Raw genomic sequence first — 25,726 nt, 5'->3', positions numbered from 1 at the left:
ACTGCACCCTTTGTAATTCCACTCTTTCAATTGGCAGCCGGAGAAGAACGGCAGTGGTAGAACATCAGCAGACGAAAAAGCATAAAGCCTCTCTGATTGGCCGTGTTGGTATGCCCTCTGTCACCACATTCTTCAAGAAGGTAGAGCCTTCAGGAGGGTGTCTTTGCATACCACACTATGCAACACAGTCATAGTTACAGATCTATGGACTGCACAGCACAACTGACACGGAAGCTTTACGAGTCAAAGTTTAAGTTCTAGGACAATATGTGAAGCCATAGTGTTAGCACCATGGGCAACTACTTTGGTAACACAGGACCTAGACCAGGTTGAATTTATGTCCCTGTCCATTGATGCGTCCAATCATTGACATGTAAAGCTGCTGCCAGTAGTTGTTAGATATTGTAAGATATATGATGGCATTACATCTGTGGAAACAAAACTGCTTGATTTTGTTGAATTGAACAGAGAAACAGCAGAGGAAATTGCAGCTGAGGTCCTAGTGGTCATCCAAAAATGTAACCTGGAAAACAGTCTCTGCCGACAACAAATACCAACTTTGGAGACTGAATAGGCTGGGGAGGGTCAATGTCCATACCAAAGTTAAAAATGCTCTGCAGTGGGAGGTGATTGACTTAGGTTGTCCTGCCCACATCATTCATAACACGGCCAGAACAGCTTTGGATGTGATGTTGAGTACCTGCTCACAAAGATATTTGGATATGTTCATATTTTCACCATCAGAGTAGAAAGACTGAAAGGCTTTTGTGAATTTGTTGGCATGGAGTACCATTTTAGGACACAGCAATGTTCGCCTGGCTGTCCATGCTCCCTGCTCTAGCCTTTTGTGACTAGGGGGCAGTATTTTCATTTTTGGAAAAATACCGTTATTTTGTCAGGACAAGATGCTAGAATATGCACATAATTGACAGCTTAGGATAGAAAACACTCTAAAGTTTCCAAAACTGTAAAAATACTGCCTGTGAGTATAACAGAACTGATATTGCAGGCGAAAGCCTGAAAAAATTCCAATCCGGAAGTGCCTCATGTTTTGAAAGCGCTGCGTTCCAATGCGTCCCTATTGAGCAGTGAATGGGCTATCAACCAGATTACTTTTTCTCCGTATTCCCCAAGGTGTCTACAGATGTGACGTAGTTTTACGCATTTATGTTGAAGAATACACGTAAGCGGCTACATTGCGCAACTGGTCACCTGATGGCTCCCAGAGTGATTCTCGCGTAAAATACAGAGGTAGCCATTATTCCAATCGGTCCTACTGAAAAACCAATTGTCCCGGTGGATATATTATCGAATAGATATGTGAAAAACACCTTGAGGATTGATTATAAACAACGTTTGCCATGTTTCTGTCGATATTATGGAGGTAATTTGGAATATTTTTCGCCGTTTTCGTGACTGCAATTACCTCAGCCAAACGTGAAGAACAAACGGAGCTATTTCGCCTACAAAAATAATATTTTTGGAAAAAAGGAACATTGGCTATCTAATTGGGAGTCTCGTTAGTGAAAACATCCGAAGCTCATCGAAGGTAAACGATTTAATTTGATTGCTTTTCTGATTTCCGTGACAGAGTTACCTGCTGCTAGCTGGACAAAATGCTATGCTAGGCTATCGATAAACTTACACAAATGCTTGTCTAGCTTTGGCTGTAAAGTATATTTTGAAAATCTGAGACGACAGGGTGATTAACCTCTAGCGTCGAGCAAACCCGTATCCGGGAGCGTAATCATAGCCTCAAGCTCATTACCATAATGCAACGTTAACTATTCATGAAAATCGCAAATGAAATGAAAGAAATATATTCACTCACAAGCTTAGCCTTTTGTTAACAACACTGTCTTCTCAGATTTTCAAAATATGCTTTTCAACCATAGCTACACAAGCATTTGTGTAAGAGTATTGATAGCCTAACATAGCATTGAGCCTAGCATTCAGCAGGCAACATTTTCACAAAAACAAGAAAAGCATTCAAATAAAATCATTTACCTTTGAAGAACTTCGGGATGTTTTCAATGATGAGACTCTCAGTTAGATAGCAAATGTTCATTTTTTCAAAAAAGATTATTTGTGTAGGAGAAATCGCTCCATTTTGTTCACGTTTGGCTAAGAAAAAAATCTGAAAATGCAGTCTCTACAACGCCAAACTTTTTACCAAATTAACTCCATAATATCGACAGAAACATGGCAAACTTTGTTTAGAATCAATCCTCAAGGTGTTTTTCACATATCTATTCGATGATAAATCATTCGTGGCAGTTGGGTTTCTCCTCGGAAGCAAACGGAAAAATACACGCAGCTGGAGATTACGCAATAATTGCGACGGAGGACACCAAGCGAGCACCTGGTAGATGTAGTGTAAAATGGTCAATCTTCCAATGATATGCCTACAAATACGTCACAATGCTGTCGACACTATGGGGAAACGACAGAAAGTCTAAGCTCATTCGTGACCCATTCACAGTCATATAAGGAGACATTGGAACACAGAGCCTTCAAAATCTGGGGCACTTCCTGTTAAAAATTTCATCTTGGTTTCGCCTGTAGCATCAGTTCTGTGGCACTCACAGACAATATCTTTGCAGTTTTGGAAACGTCAGAGTGTTTTCTTTCCAAAGCTGTCAATTATATGCATAGTCGAGCATCTTTTCGTGACAAAATATTGCGCTTAAACGGGAACGTTTTTTTATCCAATAATGACCACCCCCAGAGTTCCAAGACGTTAACAAAAGGCTAAGCTGTGTCTCAATATATTTCACTTGTGATTTTCATGAATAGGAATATTTTCTAAGGAATATTTATGTCCGTTGCGTTATGCTAATTAGTGTCAGTCGATGATTATGCTTCCTCATGCGGGATGGGGAGTCATTAGAGGCTAGAAAGAGTGCTAAAATTGTATGTGTCATTGAAATCCTTTTTTCTTTCTGAAGACAAATGCCCTGTTGTCCTACGAACAATGTTCGAAGAACCACTGACTGAACTTTGGCTGGCCTTTGTCCATGGAAACCTGACCTTATTCAGTGACACGATCAAGATGCTTGAAGGCCGGACCGCTGTGCGGTGGAATCAGCTACAATTCTGAGAAACGTTGAGGCAAATTGACTGCAAGACGTGATGACAGCTTCATTCCAGTTTTGGTCAGAGGACTTCTGAGAGAGCTAGAGGAAAATGGAGCAATGTCTAACGAGAGCTTTCTCAAAACATCCCAATCATTCTTCACTACGGCTATGAACTACTTGCAAGCATGGGGAAAGCACACAGATAATCTAAAAGATTTACATCGTCTCCTTTTAAAAAGGCAACCTCAGCGTGAAGAGATCCAGAAGGCAGCAGACACACTGCAGGAAAAATGCCCCAATGTGACCATCAATGAGGATGCATTGTGTGATGAGGTTACTGGCCTGCAAGAGTTCCTAAAGGGGGGATCACTTGAAGAATGGAAAATGTCTGAGACACTGCTTAGTCAGAGATGGAGCACGGTGGTTACCCACTTCAAAGAGAATGATATCCCACACCCTAACCCGTGGCTAGATTAGCGTCTGTTGTCATGTGCTTACCTGAAAGTAATGCACCAGTCGAGAGAGTGTTCTCCCAAATGAATGATATATGGACAGCAGCAGGAAATAGGTTCACTGTTCCTACCATCAAGGCCATGCTTATTGTGAAGACAATAACTTCAACCTCCCCTGCCAGGAGTTAATGGAGAAGCTGGCTAAAGACAGAGAAATCCTGAAGAAAATACATTATTCTGAGAAATATGCAGGTTAGGTTGGTATACGTATATTATGTAGTTACCAATCTCATCAGCATCTTATTTCTTTATAGATGTTAAGTATTTCACATAGACTATTGTCTGTTTTTTCAATTTTGCTCATGTTCTCTTCTTTTCTTAGTCTACCCAGACTGCCAGGACCACTGAATGGCTGTTTAGATCGGACAGTTCTGTCTTGTCTGTAGTATTTCTGTAGTATAGTTGTTTCCTCTGTCACCGTGTGCCTGTTAGACTAAATACATGAAACCGGAAATGTCCCCCTTTTTTTTTCATAGATAATAACATTGGATATTTTAATTATATATTGACCGCTGAACTGGAAATGTCCCAGGTTTTAATTTCAGAAATCTGGTCACCTTATGATATCCCCAAATGGCATAGTGCTTCTGGCTGGACACATCGTTACTCAACTAACCGTCTTGACCATATTATTTTAGCTGATAGTGTAGCTAGCAGTAGCCTACATCCCTGCAGTCTTGGCCCAGCGTGAATACAGACATAATCCCCTGTGGTGACACAGTGTAGCCAGCTCATTAATATAGTTTGCTCTCTCTCTCTCTCTGTCATTTGCTATTGAAATAGATTACAAATGAAACTAATCTAGCTACACTCAGTGGACAAAACATTAGGAACACCTTCCTAATATTGAGTTGCACCCCCTATTGCCCTCAGAACAGACTCAATTCTTTGGGGCATGGACACAATGTGCCGAAAGTGTTCCACAGGGATGCTGGCCCATGTTGACTCTAATGCTTCCCACAGTTGTGTCAAGTTGGCTGGATGTCTTTTCGGTCATTCTTGATACACACAGGAAACTGTTGAGTGTGAAAAACCGAGCAGCATTGCAGTTCTTGACATACTCAAACCGGTGCACCTGGCTCCTACTAACATACCCCGTTCAAAGGTACTTCAATCTTTTGTCTTGCCCATCCACTCTCTGAATGGCACACGTACACAATCCATGTCTCAATTTGTCTCAAGGCATAAAAATCCTTCTTTAACCCATCTCCTCCCCTTCATCTACACTGATTGAAGTGGATTCAACAGGTGAGGGATCACACTGTAGCTTTCACCTGGATTCACTTGGTCAATCTGTCATGGAAAGAGCAGGGATTCCTAATGTAATTTCCCTCTACCACTAGTCGTTTACAGATTAGTGCTCCATTCCTTTTTTTTTTTACTCCAGGCAGAATGTATGACTAAATAAAGTTTGTAGCGGTCGGCTATGATGTATCATCAATAATAACATGTGACTGTTTACATACGTTGAGAGTTATGTGTCCCATCCTAAATACTAACTATTGGCCCTACACATTAAAACATCATGTTTTATGGGTGTGACATGGACGTCTTAGCTACATGAGGTCAGATCTTTGAATGATTTTAACAGGTAACGCTGACAGTATTTAAGATACTTAGCATGTTGATCTGAAATCCATCTTCCATTCCAGATATGAATCATTAGGCACAGCTTGAATACACAGTGTATAAATTATAATGATGCACAATGTGTGGGTGGGTGGCATACAAAATAATACAACCGTCTGTACTAAACAATTACAGTGGCTTAATAGGTGATTTCGCACCTATCACCTAGGCCAGTGCTAAATTATCAAACCCACGCTCCTTCCCTTGATTCAGACTAGGGATGCACATTTCGGTCAATTTACCTGCTGACTAACTGACCCTCATAAACAGGTTAACAAACAGTTCGATTTGTTCCTAACAGTAAAATTACATGATCAACAGAATATACTATACATACTTCCATACAAGGAAATTACATTTTCATCAAGAGTTTAATGGAAACTTGCAACAATAGCAAGCCTATCATCTCACAGCCAAACGGCTATATTATTGAACATGTAACTCCTGTAAAGAAGCAGCCGATGTAAAACGTCATTTTCAAACATTTGCCAAAATGCAATCCATAGGAAAACACCGTTCTAAACAGCGCACTTGATGCGAGGGATTCCTTTTATTCTCAACAATGAAAGAAAGTTGATATGAAAACCAATAGAACTGGAAAGTGGTTTCAATTATAAAACGATTAAATAATTGCCTCCGCGTTTCTATGGTGGGATTTTGGCTCGGCTACAAGGTAAGACATGCCTCATAATATGAAGTTACACCTTCAGGTTTCAAACAATGAAGTATGTTTTTTTCAAAATACATAGGCCCATAGCCTCCAGCTCCGATTGAAAAGTGGTGGGGAGGCGTTGATAGCCTGCCTACCTTGCCTATGCACTGGAAGGGTGAATGCGTAGGCAATAGAAAGCTGGGATCGTCCTCTCTTTTTAATCGTGGCCATCAAAACCAGGTTTTTAACACGCAATTTCTTTTAGAATTGTTGCTGCAATGACTCTACACATGTTTCACTCCAGCAGCATCCAGCTGTATTGTTGTCTGACAGGTGATATTTCCGCTGGAAACTAGGCTCTGTATGCTGTGCAAGTGTGATAAATAAGATGCATGACGACTAATGAAAAAACACACCAGCGCCAATTGAATTCACAACATTATGCAAATGAACCTATAGACCGATAAGCATCACCGGTCAAATGTATTTCCAGCGGCTAACCATTAACGGTTCATCGGTAACCTAATTCAGACTGAATGCACCTCATCTGGCCTCTTGCCTCACTGAAATTACAATCCGTTTGTTCCCGCAAATTGGAAGTAGCCAGTGTAATGAAAAAAGTTACCAGCTAGTGGGGTGTAGGGGCACATGGGGGAATGCCCCTGCCCCGGATATGTTTTGCCCTATACAAAATCGAATTTGGTGGCATCTGATGCACCCCAATTTGTTGAAGTCAATTAAGTTGCCGGTCACATAAGGGTTAGTAGTCAGCTATTTGGCTGGCAGCTGGGGCTTATTGAACACACTGTACAATCCATACATAATTAGAATTTAGAATGTAGAATTGAGGTTAGAATCTGCCCTGAACACAATAACCTATTTAATTGTATATGCTAATATGAGTGCTTATGGATAGTGCTGATTTTGTAGTTTTTTGTATGACTAATTTCCTTCCCACATACTAATCAGGGCTTTTGGAATCAAAGCCAACTCTGAATGCAATATAATACTATCATACTGTATAATGCTCTGTTCAAGTCCTCTTACCAACCAGATGCTTTTTAAAGAGCACATAATGCTGAATATCATAATATCATACAGTAATATGATGGGGGTTATTATTGTTCCATACCTAGGTTACTCTCTACAGCCAACATTACGCAGCTGGACGAGATGCAGTATCATTCAATCATTCATTCAGGTTTGTTCTTCTGTTGCATGGCTAAATTGCCCTGAGAATCAACTTGTGCGCTGAGGTAAACCCAATGTGTATTTTTCGATGTCGAGTCGATGATCTGTTCAGGGACTGTGGAACACAAATTGTCATTGGGCTAAAGGCTAGGCCTATTAACACCAACGTAATGTACAGCTATTCCACATGAACTACTGTACACTGTGATTCTCATGGGCTAGAAACTTCAATAACAATTCAATACTGTTACTGTTTTGTTTCATCTATATTATGTGATCAAGGATTATACAGTATATTGCTATGTTTCATATGTTATGTGATTCAGAATTCCAATGAATTCTATGATTCCACTCCGTCGCTATAGATCAGAGTTTGGCACAAATTCTCGTATTCCTATGGTCAGAAACGGCACGATAACGTACTAGTCTACACAGTTGCTGTTTTCTTACATATACTAAATAATATGAATCATGGGCAGAAACTCACTGTTAACCACACTAAGGTACAGTTACATTTTTGTTGTTGTTATACTTGACATATGAGATGCATCAACTATTGCAAACTCTGTCAACCATGCCAACGGCCATTTAATGATGACAGATACCCACCCGATGGTTTAGATTTGTGCGCATTAGATGCTGTAGTTTGTTTTGCTGGTTGAAAGAAGAGATAAAGCGGATGATGCAATCATCCTTCTTCCATTGAAGAAACAATCTGTGATCTATCCGTCTTCGCTAGGCCTTTCTATACTCATTAAAGACACGCGGTCCCATTTTTATGATACAGTTGACATCTATCTGCAAGGGGGCCGGATATGAAGGTTAAATAGATCCTTTTCAAGTGTAAAATTAAATCAATGTAAAGGCTGCTTTCCCTTGAAATTCACCACCATGAAAATAGGGAAGAGGTGAGATGACGTCTTCGTTTTAAATGACGTCTTCGTTTTAACGACTTGTCGGCGATTACCACTACATTATCAATTAAGAAAAACAAATATTGGAGGAGAGAACTTCTCGACTGTTATACGGCATATGCAAAGTCTCTATCTGCATGTTGCAGTTTCGAGTCTACTGGTGCCTTGAATGCATCATATCAATTTTAATTATAACAAACAAGTCTAAGTGCGTCTAATCCTTACATTTTTGGCCTTGAAAGAACATAATACCGCCTGCCAAGTTCCATTGTCAGCATTAAGATCCTGGATCCTGGGTTACATAACTATTGGAGCTCATCATTGCAGTAAATTAATTACATGGGGGGGGGGGCATCTTCTCAGGATTCAGAGGAGTAATTTTCGAAGAACTTCAAAAGACAGAGATACATTCTGGCTCTGTGTGAGTCTTTGAAGTGTTTCTCACTCCCACCCAGAGTCGTAATATCTCTTTCATGTCACAGTCAGAGGCACCAGACTCAGCGGCTTTAACGAAGCACAAACCTGACCATTCATGTCACCAGAAAACTGAAAACCTGGCAGAGTACTGACCAGAAACAGACAGTTTTAGGCCTGTATGTAACCTTTATATAACTAGGTAAGTCAGTTAAGAACAAATTCTTACTTACAATGACAGCCTACCAGGGAAAAGTGGGTTAACTGCCTTGTTCAGGAGAAGAATGACAGATTTTTACATAACCCACAGAGTCTCTGTATGGAAGTGGGATAGCTTGTCAGATGAATCCTACTTTTCTTGTATTTGTGCTTTGGAGGTATATGAAAATCTGTCATTAGATGTTTCAGAGAGCCTTAAGAGAGAGAGAGTTTGGTGAAAGAGTATACTTATATCACCATGGAGATTATTTTACACGGATGCTGAACAAATTACGCAACCAGATATCTCTCCAGCTACAGTACCTTAAAGGTGACAAAGTAATCAACCTACAACATCTCACCGATGCCCATGTAATTTATAGCTACACCGATAGATACACATCGGGAAGTAATTTGACTTCAAATGACCATAGGGTCTTCTGTTCCCTGACGGTTTGGTATGTTCCTGATTGAACATTATGAAATATTTGAACTTTTGTTGCTAAATCCATACCAACCTCATTTTGCAACGTCATGCACAGTCTGTCTCGGTTGTTCAGGAGCGGCGGGCAGACGGTGGCGCCTGGAAGGAACGACTGCCAGCCCCTGAGGCGTACTCGACTATTATTGTTACCACCATTACATTTCCCCACAGACATCTTTCATTGCCAGCCTCATCACCCGTGTGGCCTATCCCAGACTAACATTGGAAAATCCACAAAATCTTGATTATAGAGGAGTCTGTAGCGCATTATCCGAAAACAGACAAATTAAAACGTTGATTCGAGATTGGCTTGTTTAAAAATGATTTGCGTGTTCTCGGGTAGTGTGAATGGAATGAAACATTTTGTCAGTATGTGATAACCATACATATGTAAGAGAGAAGAGCTTAACCTAGGGATATATCAAGTACCTGAATTGCATGGGTATTAAGTACTTTCTCTCTTTGAAATGTACATAAATATCCTCTGGTGAACATGTATTTTCATAACTTAACTCCAAGCCTCATACAATAATGTAGCACAATCATTCAATAACCTGTGTGGCTCAGTTGGTAAAGCATGGTGTTTGCAACACCAGGGTTGTGGGTTTGATTCCCATGGGGGCCAGTATGAAAATGTATGTACACTCTGGATAAGAGCGCCTTCTAAAATTCAAATGTGAAATGAATTTTAAAATACATAAAACTTCCGTCAATTAATACTCTGAGAATTGAAATAAATAGCAAAATAGTAACACACTATTCATAAAATACTACATAAATACATCTTATGAAGTGCTCATTTGAAATAAAGCAATAAATACTATCTTATACTTTCAATAAATAGCATGGCGTTGTAATTAAACCCAGAAATACTATACCATAAACCTGATGGTATTTCATGTGTTGAGGGCTCACTTGTAAAAGAGACCCGGGTCTCAATGTGAACTTTACTGTATAACTGAAGATTAAATACAATTTAATGAGGCATCATATCCACCATAAATACATGTCATCAAGTGCGCACTTGGAGCAGTGGTGAAGTGGTTTAGTCTTAGACTTCCATGAGAGCCCAACCCTGATGAGATGTGTGTCCATTTTTAGAGGCTCCTAACCTCTTGGACTGCTGCTGCTCAGGCTGTCCTTAATTATTATTATTCTTTTTCAATTTTTATTTCACCTTTATTTAACCAGGTAAGCTAGTTGAGAACAAGTTCTGATTTACAACTGCGACCTGGCCAAGATAAAGCAAAGCAGTGCGACAGAAACAACAACACAGAGTTACACATGGCCTAACAACACAGAGTTAGGTCATAATAGAAAAGTAATTACAATTTAGCAGATTAACACTGGAGTGATAGATGAGCAGATGGTGGTGTGTAAGTAGTGATACTGGTGTGCAAAAGAGCAGTAAATAAAAACAAGATGGGGATGAGGTAGGTAGACTGGGTGGGCTATTTACAGCCTATGTACAGCTGCAGCGATCGGTTAGCTGCTCAGATAGCTGATGTTTAAAGTTAGTGAGGGAAATGTCTAAGTCTCCAGCTTCAGCGATTTTTGCAATTGGTTCCAGTCACTGGCAGCAGATAACTGGAAGGAAAGGCGGCCAAAGGGGGTGTTGGCTTTGGGGATGACCAGTGAGATATACCTGCTGGAGTACATGCTACGGGTGGGTGTTGTTATCGTGACCAGTGAGCTGAGATAAGACGGAGCTTTACCTAGCATAGACTTATAGATGACCTGAAGCCAGTGGGTCTGGCGACGAATATGTAGCGAGGGCCAGCCGACTAGAGCATACAGGTCGCAGTGGTGGGTGGTATAAGGAGCTTTGGTAACAAAACGGATGGCACTGTGATAGACTACATCCAATTTGCTGAGTAGAGTGTTGGAAGCTATTTTGTAGATGACATCGCCAAAGTCGAGGATCGGTAGGATAGTCAGTTTTACTAGAGTAAGTTTGGCGGCGTGAGTGTAGGAGGCTTTGTTGCGAAATAGAAAGCCGATTCTAGATTTGATTTTGGATTGGAGATGTTTGATATGAGTCTGGAAGGAGAGTTTACAGTCTAGCCAGACACCTAGGTATTTGTAGTTGTCCACGTATTCTAGGTCAGAACTTTCCAGAGTAGTGATACTAGTCGGGCGGGCGGGTGCAGGCAGCTAACAGTTGAAAAGCATGCATTTGGTTTTGCTAGCGTTTAAGAGTAGTTGGAGGCCACGGAAGGAGTGTTGTATGGCATTGAAGCTTGTTTGGAGGTTAGTTAACTCAGTGTCCAAAGAAGGGCCAGATGTATACAGAATGGTGTCGTCTGCATAGAGGTGGATCAGGGAATCACCCGCAGCAAGAGCGACATCATTGACATATACAGAGAAAAGAGTCGGCCCGAGAATTGAACCCTGTGGTACCCCATAGAGACTGCCAGAGGTCCAGACAACAGGCCCTCTGATTTGACACACTTAACTCTGTCTGTGAAGTAGTTTGTGAACCAGGCGAGGCAAACCAGCTCGGAAACTGGATTGCACAGCAGAGAAGGTACGGTGGGATTCGAAATGGTCAGTGATCTGTTTATTAACTTGGCTTTCAAAGACATTAGAAAGGCAGGGCAGGATGGATATAGGTCTATAACAGTTTGGGTCTAGAGTGTCACCCCCTTGAAGGGGGGGATGACTGTGGCAGCTTTCCAATCTTTAGTGATCTCGGACGATACGAAAGAGAGGTTGAACAGACTGGTAATAGGTGTTGCAACAATGGCGGGTTGGGGTAGCCAGGAGGAAAGCATGGTCAGCCGTAGAGAAATGTTTATTGAAATTTTCGATTATCATGGATTTATTGGTGGTGACCGTGTTGCCTAGTCTCAGTGCAGTGGGCAGCTGGGAGGAGGTGCTCTTGTTGAGGAGGTGCTCTTGTTCTCCATGGACTTTACAGTGCCCCAAAACTTTTTGGAGTTAGAGCTATAGGATGCAAATTTCTGTAGGCAAATTTCTGAAGGCAAGATAAGGATACAAATTGTATACTGAACTGTACTTATATGTGTATGAACAGGCTACCCCCTGCCGTGTACAATATCTAGGTCAAACTCCAATTACTGGGCTAAGATATGTTAGAGAGCTGCTGTTGATAGCCTGATGTTCCAAGAGGAGTAAAAGTCCTCAGTAACAATGACTGAAACTCCTTCAACAAATATATACTGTATATACAGTGCCTTGCGAAAGTATTTGGCCCCCTTGAACTTTGCGACCTTTTGCCACATTTCAGGCTTCAAACATAAAGATATAAAACTGTATTATTTTTGTGAAGAATCAACAACAAGTGGGACACAATCATGAAGTGGAACGACATTTATTGGATATTTCAAACTTTTTTAACAAATCAAAAACTGAAAAATTGGGCGTGCAAAATTATTCAGCCCCCTTAAGTTAATACTTTGTAGCGCCACCTTTTGCTGCGATTACAGCTGTAAGTCGCTTGGGGTATGTCTCTATCAGTTTTGCACATCGAGAGACTGACATTTTTTTTCCCATTCCTCCTTGCAAAACAGCTCGTGCTCAGTGAGGTTGGATGGAGAGCATTTGTGAACAGCAGTTTTCAGTTCTTTCCACAGATTCTCGATTGGATTCAGGTCTGGACTTTGACTTGGCCATTCTAACACCTGGATATGTTTATTTTTGAACCATTCCATTGTAGATTTTGCTTTATGTTTTGGATCATTGTCTTGTTGGAAGACAAATCTCCGTCCCAGTCTCAGGTCTTTTGCAGACTCCATCAGGTTTTCTTCCAGAATGGTCCTGTATTTGGCCCCATCCATCTTCCCATCAATTTTAACCATCTCCCCTGTCCCTGCTGAAGAAAACCCAAACCATGATGCTGCCACCACCATGTTTGACAGTGGGGATGGTGTGTTCAGCTGTGTTGCTTTTACGCCAAACATAACGTTTTGCATTGTTGCCAAAAAGTTCAATTTTGGTTTCATCTGACCAGAGCACCTTCTTCCACATGTTTGGTGTGTCTCCCAGGTGGCTTGTGGCAAACTTTAAACAACACTTTTTATGGATATCTTTAAGAAATGGCTTTCTTCTTGCCACTCTTCCATAAAGGCCAGATTTGTGCAATATACGACTGATTGTTGTCCTATGGACAGAGTCTCCCACCTCAGCTGTAGATCTCTGCAGTTCATCCAGAGTGATCATGGGCCTCTTGGCTGCATCTCTGATCAGTCTTCTCCTTGTATGAGCTGAAAGTTTAGAGGGACGGCCAGGTCTTGGTAGATTTGCAGTGGTCTGATACTCCTTCCATTTCAATATTATCGCTTGCACAGTGCTCCTTGGGATGTTTAAAGCTTGGGAAATATTTTTGTATCCAAATCCGGCTTTAAACTTCTTCACAACAGTATCTCGGACCTGCCTGGTGTGTTCCTTGTTCTTCATGATGCTCTCTGCGCTTTTAACGGACCTCTGAGACTATCACAGTGCAGGTGCATTTATACGGAGACTTGATTACACACAGGTGGATTGTATTTATCATCATTAGTCATTTAGGTCAACATTGGATCATTCAGAGATCCTCACTGAACTTCTGGAGAGAGTTTGCTGCACTGAAAGTAAAGGGGCTGAATAATTTTGCACGCCCAATTTTTCAGTTTTTCATTTGTTAAAAAAGTTTGAAATATGCAATAAATGTCGTTCCACTTCATGATTGTGTCCCACTTGTTGTCGATTCTTCACAAAAAAATACAGTTTTATATCTTTATGTTTGAAGCCTGAAATGTGGCAAAAGGTCGCAAAGTTCAAGGGGGCCGAATACTTTCGCAAGGCACTGTATATATATATATATTTACAAAAGACTCCCTGCGAGTGGCTTGCTATTAACTTTCATTTCCATAGTGTGTGTGTGTGTGTGTGTGTGTGTGTGTGTGTGTGTGTGTGTGTGTGTGTGTGTGTGTGCGTGTGCGTGTGTGTTACCTACTGGTTCAGGCATGGGAGGAACATGAAGACAGGAGACCACATATTGCATCTCTTTTGCCTGCTCCCTGGGGTAGACACAAACATTGCCAATCCAATAACAAAACCATCATGTTAAGGCGTTCATGTTAAGATAAGATAGACCAGGGATGGGTAACTTTGATAGGGTGGGGGCCACAAAAACAAAAAACAATTTATCATGAGGGGCCGCAGTTGCTCTGCGTACCCAAATGAAGCACTACGCAGAAATCGCTCCGCAATTTCCTGGTTGCTAAAATTCTAATAGTTCGCATGATTTCAGTTTAGGTGACAAAACCACCATGTATAGTATAATGTAGAGAATCGTTGTACTATCTAAACCGCTGTGAAATATATCTTCCATAAGCAAAAATATTGTATTTTCAGCTGTTTGTAGCTTGTGTACAAAACCGAAAGTAAAAAACGCAAAAACAAAACTTAGGAAAGGGAGCCATAGAAATTTCAATGGGAATTGGGTCGGGATGCCAACAAAGTTACATTTTGAAGCTTTTAAGCAGCTTTGCCGCAATTCTATATATGTTGCCATGGGGTGGAGAGAAGATTTAGCAATTTCACAATTCATTTCATGCAATTCTACTTATTTTGCCATGGGGCGGAGAAGAAAATGTGCTGTTTTACAGCTAATTTCCTGCAATTCCACAAATCTTTCCATAGGGTGTAGAGAAATGTTTGTAGGTTTTAATAAAATATTGGTGAGACTGACTAACATTAGCGGTGTGCGGGTAAAATCACTGGGGAAGCCAACCCATTAAAAAAAAGGCATTTTACAACCTGTGTTGTGATAATTGTGGTGTTTGCTCTATAACCTGTTAGTTCATCTGCCTTGCCAATGTGATTTATAGGCCTAATGGCCGAGACAATAAGAAGACACAGCGGCAGAATAAATTCAACCACACCTTTGTTTCATCACAAAACCAGAGAGCAACAGTTACATGACCTGCATACAGCATGGTCAAGCAAGTTAATGACATTTTTTGACAATTAAACAACCATTGATTTAGAACCACGGAGAGTTACTGCAAGTCGAAAAGATAACAGGTCCTGCCTCCACTATTTCAACACCATTTCAAATTCAACATCACCAAATCACCTTCCCTTGACACTGTTTTTTGGTGCTCCAGGACCATCCACAATTGAGCTCACTCAGTTTAGCTCAACTCTGATTGGCTATTATTATATATATTTTTTTATTAAGGGAGGCCAAATGCTCACTGGCTTCCCTTGCATTCAATGCTACAGGCAGGAACAACGTGATATTCTTTTTGACCAGACAGCATCAGATAGATGGGCTACACATGCAGTACGTAGAAAGAGGGGCGTTTTTTCCCTCACTCGGATGCTTTCTCTGGTGAGATACATTCAGCTTCTTGCAAATTGAAGGAAAATTATAAAACGCAGAGAGATGAAAGATCATTTATTTTCTATGTTTTTTTTTTGGTAAATGTTTCAGGGAAGCCTAGCATCCTTTGGCATCTGTGAATACACTGACTAACAAATTCAATGGGGGTCCCCCGATCTGTAATTCGACCATGATTACCAAGTTTAGATAGCTGGCCGCTAGAGTAACTCGGTTGATCCGAGGGCCTTCAAAAGGGGGCCGCATGGCGCCAGTTGCTAATACCTGAGATAGACCATCACTGTCCCCACAAAAAAATATTTCTATAATGGTGTTGTAATGCCATAGCTGTAAGTAATTTTGGAACATGTATTGATTGTCTAAAAATTGACACAAGATGTGAGAAATAAAAAAATATATTTGTGTCTGATTGATGCAAAAAAAATGACAAGTACAATCCTAACTACTCAGTGATCGTTCTAGTTAGGGTTACATCATTTAGCTTGTTTTCTGAGACGTCTTTATGCAAGACAGTTAACTAATGAGTGAAGTATCAGACCAGGGCCTTTTGCTCAATTACAAATCACACCAACCTTTGTGCTTGACTGAAGAGTACATGAACTTCTCTCCCTCTGTGCAGTGATGGCTGCATTCAAGAGACACCTCCTGCTCACAGTCAAGGCCCCCAGCGGTACATGTGGTTTCTGGTTCAGCTTGATATATTTTCCATCTGTGGTCGTCATCTCCCAGTGATGTGCCTGCATCCTGGCTGCTTGGACGGTCACTCCTGCTCTGTCTAGAAGATGAGAGATGAGATAATACTTTATTAATCCCCAGGGGGAAATTAGTTTGCCATACTGCAGCCGTAATAAATTCCATAGAAACACTCCGGTCATTTTAAAGCAGCGTTGTCCTCAGCTCCAGGATCCCTAAAGCTCCACAGTGCAGATGTTGCTTCTTCCGGATGAATTCTCACCTGGCCCGTCACTGATCTCGAAAGACAAGCAGAGCTATTCCATGACCACGTCGAACCTCTCCTTCATTTCAAACTCTGGGAAGTCATGGGTTTCAGAGACTGGATGGATGTTGTTGTTAGAGGTGAAAGTGGGGGGTTTTGCCTGAGGGGGAGAATCAATCTTGGACGTTCCATAGAGAAGAGTAGAAGTCTGGCCAGGCTTTTCTGGACTCACTGATGGAGTGGAGATTTGGGGTGGGATAAAGTCGGGGACAGGGACTTCATTTAACCTGGTTTTTCCACAGTTGAAAAAGCCCCCCTCAGCTTTCTCTTGGCGTTGGTCCTCTACTTCCTCTGATGTGTCCTTGTTAACGCTCTCCTGATGGCATAGTGCCACCAGCACTGTGAAGTTGGAACTCAGTTTGAAATGCTTCACTGGGCAAACTGCTGAGGAGAGGGCTGTGCTCCAGGTTATTGGTGTCAAGGGGAGAGAGCTGGATATTTTTGAACGTTTCAAACCCAACGGGCACACAGTCAGACAGGATATGTGCCACAGATGGCATGACTGAGGCTGATCGGTCCTCCTCTCAGTCCCGTACTGTGTCATCCTCTGGGTTTGAATCTGATCCTGGGATGACAGCATTGTTGGGTACTGAGGTGAAAGGGACAGCATGATGGTTTTCAATCTTGAGAAGTGCTTCTGTTCTGTCATTGTGACCAAATGCAGGACCCTCCTTGGCGGCCTGCAAGAGAACAGTTCCAGGTGTAGCTTCTACAGGAAGGTGGAGTGTTGGTCGGTTGTCAATTTTGCAGAGTTCTCTTTCAGCCCAGTTGTTAATCCACTCACCAGTCAATGGTCCTATGATGCCTGTGTTTACCATGTCACTTCTAGGTATCGTTCCTGGTTCACTGAATCAACATGCAGGTCAGTTTCTGTAACATTGTCACTATTTTCCACCGTTATTCCATCCAGAACTGCGCACTCAGATGGGAAAATAACAGTCTCATGTGTCTTTAGGTAGTCTTGATTGGTGGGAACCTGGCCAGCTGGGTCCCATTCCTCACACGTGTGTTTTGCTGTGTCAGAACATGTTTCACTTCCCTCTTCAGCATCAAAACTCTCTTCGGGCCAGGAGTGCTGCTGAGAGGTGTCTCTCAATAATGGATCCCCTAGCTGTTCCACCGATAACTGACAGGTGTCCTCATATTCACATTTGAGTTAGGTTCCATTTTGAGCATCGAAATGACGAGCGTAGCATTCCTGACGTATTCCAACGTAGCATTCCTGACATATTCCGCAGGCCTCAAGGGGAAATATTGTGTTTATGGTGGGTGGAGAGGAGACGTACTTTCTTCAACTGGTTGAGATGATCCAATGTCTGCAGTCCTATCAGAAGTTTCTAATGACACTCTGTCAACGTCACAGCAAACTGCATGTTCGGCTAAACTCGTTGTGATCATCATCAGCTGGCTCTTGACTGAGGACAGTTGACACTGGCAGTTTCTGTGTTGTAATAATCCCCCAGTTCACACAAAGTTTCAGCTGTCACCGTGCCAACAGTGTGCCCCCACATTGCTTCACAGAGATCATTGTGCTTAAGAACCATATTGATCGCCCCATCACTCAGCATAGTACTGTCTAATACTGCATAACAAGTGACCGAGCTATCTACATATTCAACTACTGTCTCAGCTATAGCAGAGCTGTCATTATGCATTAATTCCTCTTTGTTAACTTGGGCGTTTCCTTCTCGATCACAAACCTTCTCTTTCACTTCTCCAATCCCCCCCCCCCCCCCCCCCCCCTCCTGTAAAGACATCTCTCTAATCACTGGGTAATGAGTAATACCCGGCATCTTTCTCATTGCTGATATTCTGATTAAATTCCTGTTCTTCCTCATTCTGAATCTGATGATTGTTTTCACCTTCAGCAGAGACTATACTGAAGCTATGCTGTAAATGGCTGAATTCAGAGGCAGGCTTTCACAGGTGTAATCGGGTCCTTCAGAGCCGTCACTCACACTTGAGCTGTGGTCGGTTACTGGGTCGTGGCTGTCACCATTTTGTTCTGTCACTGCTGCTTTATCTACTGAGGGACTGGTACCGGTGCGAGTGCATTCAAGTGATTTCCCAGACTGATTGAAACCATGACTTGAGGATGTATCAGTTGATGTGTCATCAGAAGTGTGAGACTTTTCTGACGTACACCCTGCTTCATCTCTAGGGTGAACGCTGTAAGAAGATGTGCCTGTTTGACTAAATGGATGCTGCTCTCACCTTCCCCTTGACGTAGGCCTTGAGCGCCTACTTCTGTAACGTGAGGACTGACGACACACAACCCTGCACTTGCCTGATTATCTCTGAGAGCTTGACTCTCCTCTGTTCCCATATCTTCACAATGAAATCCTGCCCATGTGTGTTTGACACATCTGTGTGTTTGACATATCTGTGTGTTTGACACATCTGTGTGTTTGACACATCTGTGTGTTTGACACATCTGTGTGTTTGACATATTCAACTCCATATGTTGTATCGTCCCGAAGAATAGGTCTACACTGAAGTGACGTGAAACCGGCAATGTTCTGGAAACTCAACAGTTGTGGGATGTCGAAATTTGGATTTGCCACTGTGTTTGTTTGCTATTGTGCAATCTGTCCGTGGTCGTTTAGGAGACAAAGGAGCATCGTCTTCCTCAAACAGAAAACAGCTATATTGTGTGTGTTGATCCATTCCTTTATCATCCACTAAACCTAAAGCGAAGACAGATTTACCGTCAACCCATGTTTTTACTCCGAGAACACACATTGGAGTGTTTGGCATGTCAAAGATGCAAAGATGTCAAAGATGCATTTTCACATGAGAATCAAACACCAATAGACTGACTAATGAGTTAATGATTTAAAAGCAAAGGGAATATTTTGTAGCTTCTTATTTCAATATGGTTGATGATATACATATAGGCTGTGTTCGAATACTCATACTAACCGCACTATCCGTACTATTTGTGATGTAAATTGAGTATATAGTATGCTTATTGTTCATAGTATGGATATACATAGTTAGTATGCCAAAAGTTCAGTAGACAACAGCTACATGTCTGTATCCTCAGTCATGTGAAATCCATCGAATAGGGCCTTTTGAATTCATTTCAATTGACACATTTCTTTATATGAACTGTAACTCAGTAAAATCTTTGAAATTGTTGCATGTAGAATATATACTTTTGTTCAGTGTTGCTAGGAGATAGCTAATAGTATAGAACCAAAGATATACCCAGCTAACAACAAACGTTCACACACATTTAGAGAACGTTCTCTTTAGAGTCTCTTTATGTCATTACCTAGTGTTTTCATAGGAATGTTCCAGTGATGTGCAAAGACTGCTTCCAAGAGACCATTCCCTTGATGCCAGACAGAACTTACTCCGAACATAGTCCCAGTCAATATTCACGTAACAACAATAAATTCCCCGCGACCACGCCCACAAATTGTGGAAAACCGACATTCTTTCCTATGGACCCCCATTGTAAAAGAGGCAACTTCGCTGTAGAGTTTTGTTATACCAAAATAACTAAACATTCCAAAAAGCTGCTGTGTTATTCAATGTACATGTAGCCAGGTAAAAAAAATCCAGATTTATGGTTTGCAATGCTCCCACATAGGGAATTAGAGCCTGCGAGAAAACCGTGTGAAATCTGTTCAGGAACATTAATAGTTACATCAATTGTTCTGTGTGTGTTTGGTGGGACGTTGCTGGAACATTCTCCTAAGCCACAGAAAACTGGACACATTAATGTTCTTGCAACGTTCCCATGAAACATGTCTGTGTCTAGGACAATAAGACCGTTAGTTCTGAGAACATGGTTACCATGTTTTGGGTACGTTCTATTTGACATTGAGGGAATGGCCTCTGGGAAAAATGCCTTGCACATCACGGGAACATTCCTATTAAACCTCTTAAGGGAGGTGTTCTCAAACATTGTGGGAATGTTTGTTGTTCGCTGGGATGGTGCCAAATTCATGAGCCGTTTTAGACAGATTCTCTAGCAAGGTCACTTGGCTTCTCAGACAACTTTGAGAAAGTACTAGCTAGCCTAGCAAGCTAACTTCAGCTAGCTCCGTCAAATTGGCCTACAAATAGTTACTGAACACTCTCTGAGTGGTGCTGATGCTGCTGCCACCAGCTGTTTAACCTGGTCCTTGGTTACACCAGATATGCTATGAGAACAGGATAGATAAGTAGCCCAAATTTTGGTAGCCTTTAAAAAAGAAAAGCATAAAGAAATGCTTAGTTACATTATCACTTGTTCCAAGGTAAAAATCTGTCGTTCTGCCCCTGGGCAAGGCAGTTAACCCACTGTTCCCCAGGCGCCGAAGACGTGGACGTCGATTGAGGCAGCTCCCCGCACCTCTCTGATTCATAGGGGTTGGGTTAAATGCAGAAGACACATTTCAGTTGAAGGCATTCAGTTGTACAACTGACTAGGTATCCCCCTTTCCCTTTCCAATCAATTGCTGTTGTTTCTGTAGAAAGTAGGACTGGTTGGATAGCAATTGCTGGCAGATATATAATCACTATATGTTAGCAGATTGATTGCATGCCGTAGGCATTTTATATTCACAGCATAGCCTATATCTGTTGACAATGACCCTTGTAAGACTGTACATTTAATCCACATCAAAATCCACCTGCTCATTCTACTTCATAGTTCTGCATAACATAGGTGCAGCAGAAGGCTTGTTTCTTTCCTCATCTTGCGCAAACTCAAAAAGCACCCCACCAAAACAGTAGTCTTCTGCAATTATCAACCACTCTGTGTGAGGGAGACAGACAGACAGAGAGAGAGAGAGAGAGAGAGAGAGAGAGAGAGAGAGAGAGAGAAACAAAGAGAGATAGAAACAAAGAGGGAAAGAGAGAGTCGTGATGCACACGGTCTGACGCTGCGCTTCATTGTATCCTCAGCGAGTGTATTAGTGTGTGTAGACAGTCCTGCTTGCTTGTAGCATCCTCGGAACTGCATCAGTGAATTTCGACTAGGCTCATTTCTTTCCAAGGAAACCTCACCACAGGGGTCGACAGAAAAGTAAACAGTTTGACTAATAGCGTCTCTGTCCGCACATAACCCACTCTGAAGAAGAGCGCAAAGCCCCATTGACTTCGCACTCTTTCAAGGTAAATATGTTTTCTTTATTATGGATAGTGGTCAAATGCATTAGGGAAACCCTCCCTCTATTCCATTATGATTTGTATAGATACGCCATTCATTGCTAGACTCAACTGCATAGTATGCAGTATAATGTATTTAACAATTAGGTTAGTTGTCTTTAAAACAAAGTTGGAAATAAATAAAGACGTTTGCAGCATTAACATTGGGGAAGCATGCCCCATCTTCTGAAAATGCTAAATCATAATGGATCATCAGTACGACTACAAATCATAATTTTGTCATTTAGGCTATAGAAAACAGTTACGTCAGTTAGGGCACTTTGTGACCCAAACAAATAGCCTGATACTGTATGTGGAGGGAGTGGGTTAGCTTAGTCCACTGGTGGATATTTCAGAAACAAAAGTATCAGGAGTCCAACAAGAAAAGGGCTACATGTCAATAGTATCCAGTTTGAGGTGCGTGCGTTGTCGTTTTCATTCATTTGTCAAATGCAATATATGACATTTTTTTTTTAAATGCAGCTGTAATATGGCATTTTCCTCTCAGCTTTCCTCCACTGTGGTTCTGATGTGTTTAGGAGATGCTGCCCTGCGACTGGCAGGTCGGTATGCGCTTGCTGGGCTGCACGCAGGGAACTATTTGGCCGATGCGTGGTGAAATAACGATAGAAACAATCCAACCAATGAAAACAGTTTTTTTTCAATTAAGATTTTTTTTTTTTGTACAATGTGTTTAAATCATATTATGTTGTTTAAACATCTGAAACTGATATATTTTCTTGAAGCCATGCTCTTGTTTGTGGTGGTGCTAAGAGGTCATGATTGCAAGACCTGCAGTGCATATATGACACATGTCATAGAGAGTGATTTTATGTAGGCCTATAGTACAACTACTAAGCATTTATTCATGTATACATGGCTATTGGTATTGTCCTGGGTTTTAACTCAAGGTCATTCCCTATTGGAAAATGATGGAAAAGGGACATGCTGTTACATAATGCGCCTGGCCAATGTACAGAGAGGTCTGCCAGTTCATATACTGTAAGAGAATCAACCAGTGACTATTCTTTACGAATAGGCCCCAGATCCTTAGAAACGCACTGTATGCAATTCGGTACTGCCTCAGTGTACTGACAAGAGGTTTTAATAAGTCAACATGCTTCTTTCTCTCAATGACCTGCAGACAGACCTCATGTGGCAAAGTTGCACTATCTGGGTCTTTTGTAATAATATGACTAATGCTACAGCAGTAGATTCAGAAAATGATTTCAGGGAATGATTTGATAAACTGGAACAAGTCACGATGAAGTTAAAGCATTGGCTAATATGTTTGTTAGCTGCCTTCCAGTTTGGAAAATTCAGTTTGAAACGTCTCTTCTCCTTCCTCCAGTGCCGCCTCTAGTCTTTTGGTGAACCAATCATATACAGAACCAGTCAAAAGTTTGGACACACCTACTCATTCAAGGGTTTTTCTTGATTTTCTTTGTTGCTATTTTCTACATTGTAGAATAATAGTGAAGACATCAAAACTATTAAATAACATACAGTATATGGAATAATGTAGGAACCAAAAAAAGTGTTGAACAAATCAAAATATATTTTAGATTTAGATTCTTCAAAGTAGCCACCCTTTGCCTTTCTGTGTTATTTCATAGTGTTGATGACTTCTACATGATTCTACAATGTAGAAAACAGTACAAATAAAGAAAAACCCCTTGAATGAGTAGGTGTGTCCAAACCTTTGTATGTCATGTTTGGTTCAGATTTGGTGCGGTCCAGACAGGCCTTGATTTCAACGTCCACGGACATTGATTTTTTTTGTCCGGTCCGGACCAGCCTTGATTTGGTCCAAACAGGTTTATAAATGACTTATTTTCAACTTTCATTCAGAACCAACTAGGGCGGCAGAACAGCATAGGTCGGCCCTGCTGAGGAGGTGTTTTTGGTGTTTTTAGGCCTACTATGCTACAGTATATGCTGTTATTTGGTTCTGTTATGTAAAATGCAAATGAATCAATATGTGATCTTGCAAGACATTGATTCAGCTTTGATCTAACTTTACTAAACAAGCACCACTGTGAGAAGTGATAATCTTGTATTTGTAATAATGATAATAATAAGTGATGAGTGTGACTATTAGGTGTCGGCAGCAGATCTTGATGAGGGTTATTCTAAGCAATTTGAGCGCACTTGGAATCGTGGTGCTGAAAGGACAGCACCCTAACCAAGTGATTTATGAACGTCAAGGCAGACGCGCTGTGAATTTGGATCCTAGACCTCGTTGGAGTGACGATGAGGTTCATGCGGTGGATCAGTTTGTCTGCATACGCAATAAGCGCTCGGGCAGGAGAGCGTGTTCAAGTGCGTCGTACATGAGCCCCAAGTCCATCACAAAATGTTTTGAGGAAAGCCTTTTTAGCAACCCCTGGTAGAGTTTTCTGTCTTTGGCTGCACACCTGGATTGTACAATATTTGCACATTATTATTTTTTTAAATTCTTCATGCTTTGTCAAGTTTGTTGCTGATCATTGCTAGGCAGCCATTTTTCAAGTCTTGCCATAGATCTTCAAGCCAATTTAAGTCAAAACTGTAATTAGGCCTCTCATGAACTTTCAATGTCGTCTTGGTAAGCAACTCAAGTGTATATTTGACCTTGTGTTTTAGGTTATTGTTCTGCTGAAAGGTGAATTTGTCTCCCTGTGTCTTTTGGAAAGCAGACTGAACCAGTTTTTCCTTTAGGATTTTGCCTGTGCTTAGCTCTATTCCGTTTCTTCTTATCCTAAAAAACTTCATAGTCCTTGCCAATGACAAGCATACCCATAACATGATACAGCCACCACCATGCTTAAAAATATGTAGAATGGTACTCAGTGATGTGTTGAGTTCGCCCCAAAGATAATGATTTTTATTCAGAACTTAAGGTTAATTTCTTTGCCATATTTTTTGCAGTATTACTTTGGCCTCATGATGAAATCCCTGAAAAGTTTATTTCCTCTCCGGCAACTGAGTTAGGAAGGATATCTGATTCTTTGTAGTGACTGGGTGCATCAGCAGAGGCTCCACAGTGGAGGAAGGGTAGGACCATCCTCCTCAGAGAATTTCATAGAAATAAAAATAGTGAAAACTATTTAGATAAAACTATACTAAATATATTCACATTTCACCAAATAATTGATTAAAACACACTGTTATGCAATGAAGGTCTAAGGTAGCCTCAACAGCACTCTGTAGGGTGACACCATGGTGTAGCTGGAGGTCAGATAGTTTCTGTCCGCTGGATACATTGACTTCAATTCAAACCTAGGAGGCTTGTGGTTCTCACCCTCTTCCATAGACTTACACTGTAATTATGACAACTTCCGGAGGACGTCCTCCAACCTATCAAAGCGCTTGCAGCATGAACTGACATGTTGTTCAAAGGAACATCTAATTAATCTAGTACTGAAAGCATAAGGTACAGCTAGCTAGCACTGCAGTGCATAAAATGTGGTGAGTAGTTGACTCAAAGAGAGAGAAAGACAATAGTTGAAAGAAATACAACAGTTTTGAACACATACATTTTCTTAAAAAATTAAGGAGAAGCGAGAGAGAGAGAGAGAGAGAGAGCTAGCTATATACAAATAAAAATATTTTTACTTACTTAGCTCGCCAATGCCGCTAGCTAGTTTAGCCTACTCAAACACCCAGCTCAAACAGAGAGGGATCTTTGTTACCTATCTGGTTATGGCTATCCAATGATGGAATTCTTCCAAGTCAAGGTAAGCTTTTGGTTTTATTAATGTAGTGCCACTGCTAAACTGCTTTCTAACTATACACTGTACTGCATGATTGTAGCGGGTTTACTAGCAAATTAGTTATTGTAGCTATGTTAACTTGACGTTAGCGAATATGTGACAACGATGTAGGCTGTGTGTAGCGGTTATGATGTAAAGGTTTGGCTTTGGAAGGTGTTTTCGACTGGTCACAGACAGCTGATGTGTTGTGCACTGAAGTCCACAAGCGAAGGGAAAAGATGAAAGGACGAGAGAGCGTGGATGAGAGAAGGAATTATCTAACGATCAAAGGGATCACACTGGCTGTATGTGGCTGCTATGAAAGTGAACTGTGTTTGTAAAAAAAAATCTTAAAATGAAGCAAATGGAGAAAAACAGGGATAAACATAACTGAATTTGTCCAATAGAAACACTCGTTTGCAACTGTTGTACT

General features: G+C 41.2%; 1 protein-coding gene across 1 annotated transcript in view; it reads left to right on the top strand.

Annotated features, from left to right (window-relative positions):
* The first annotated feature begins 21,184 nt into the window (after window positions 1–21,184).
* The window catches only part of LOC110529828 (visinin-like protein 1), a 64,508-nt gene continuing 59,966 nt past the window's right edge, over window positions 21,185–25,726 (top strand). Inside the window, exon 1 of the mRNA XM_021612387.2 lies at window positions 21,185–21,526. The gene's annotated coding sequence lies outside the window, so the exon portion shown is untranslated. The remainder of the gene's footprint in view (window positions 21,527–25,726) is intronic.

Source organism: Oncorhynchus mykiss, chromosome 8 (genome assembly GCF_013265735.2).
Source record: "Oncorhynchus mykiss isolate Arlee chromosome 8, USDA_OmykA_1.1, whole genome shotgun sequence".
Classification (NCBI taxonomy): domain Eukaryota; kingdom Metazoa; phylum Chordata; class Actinopteri; order Salmoniformes; family Salmonidae; genus Oncorhynchus; species Oncorhynchus mykiss.
Note: the sequence above shows the minus strand (reverse complement) of the source record. Positions and strands in the feature narration are given on the sequence as shown.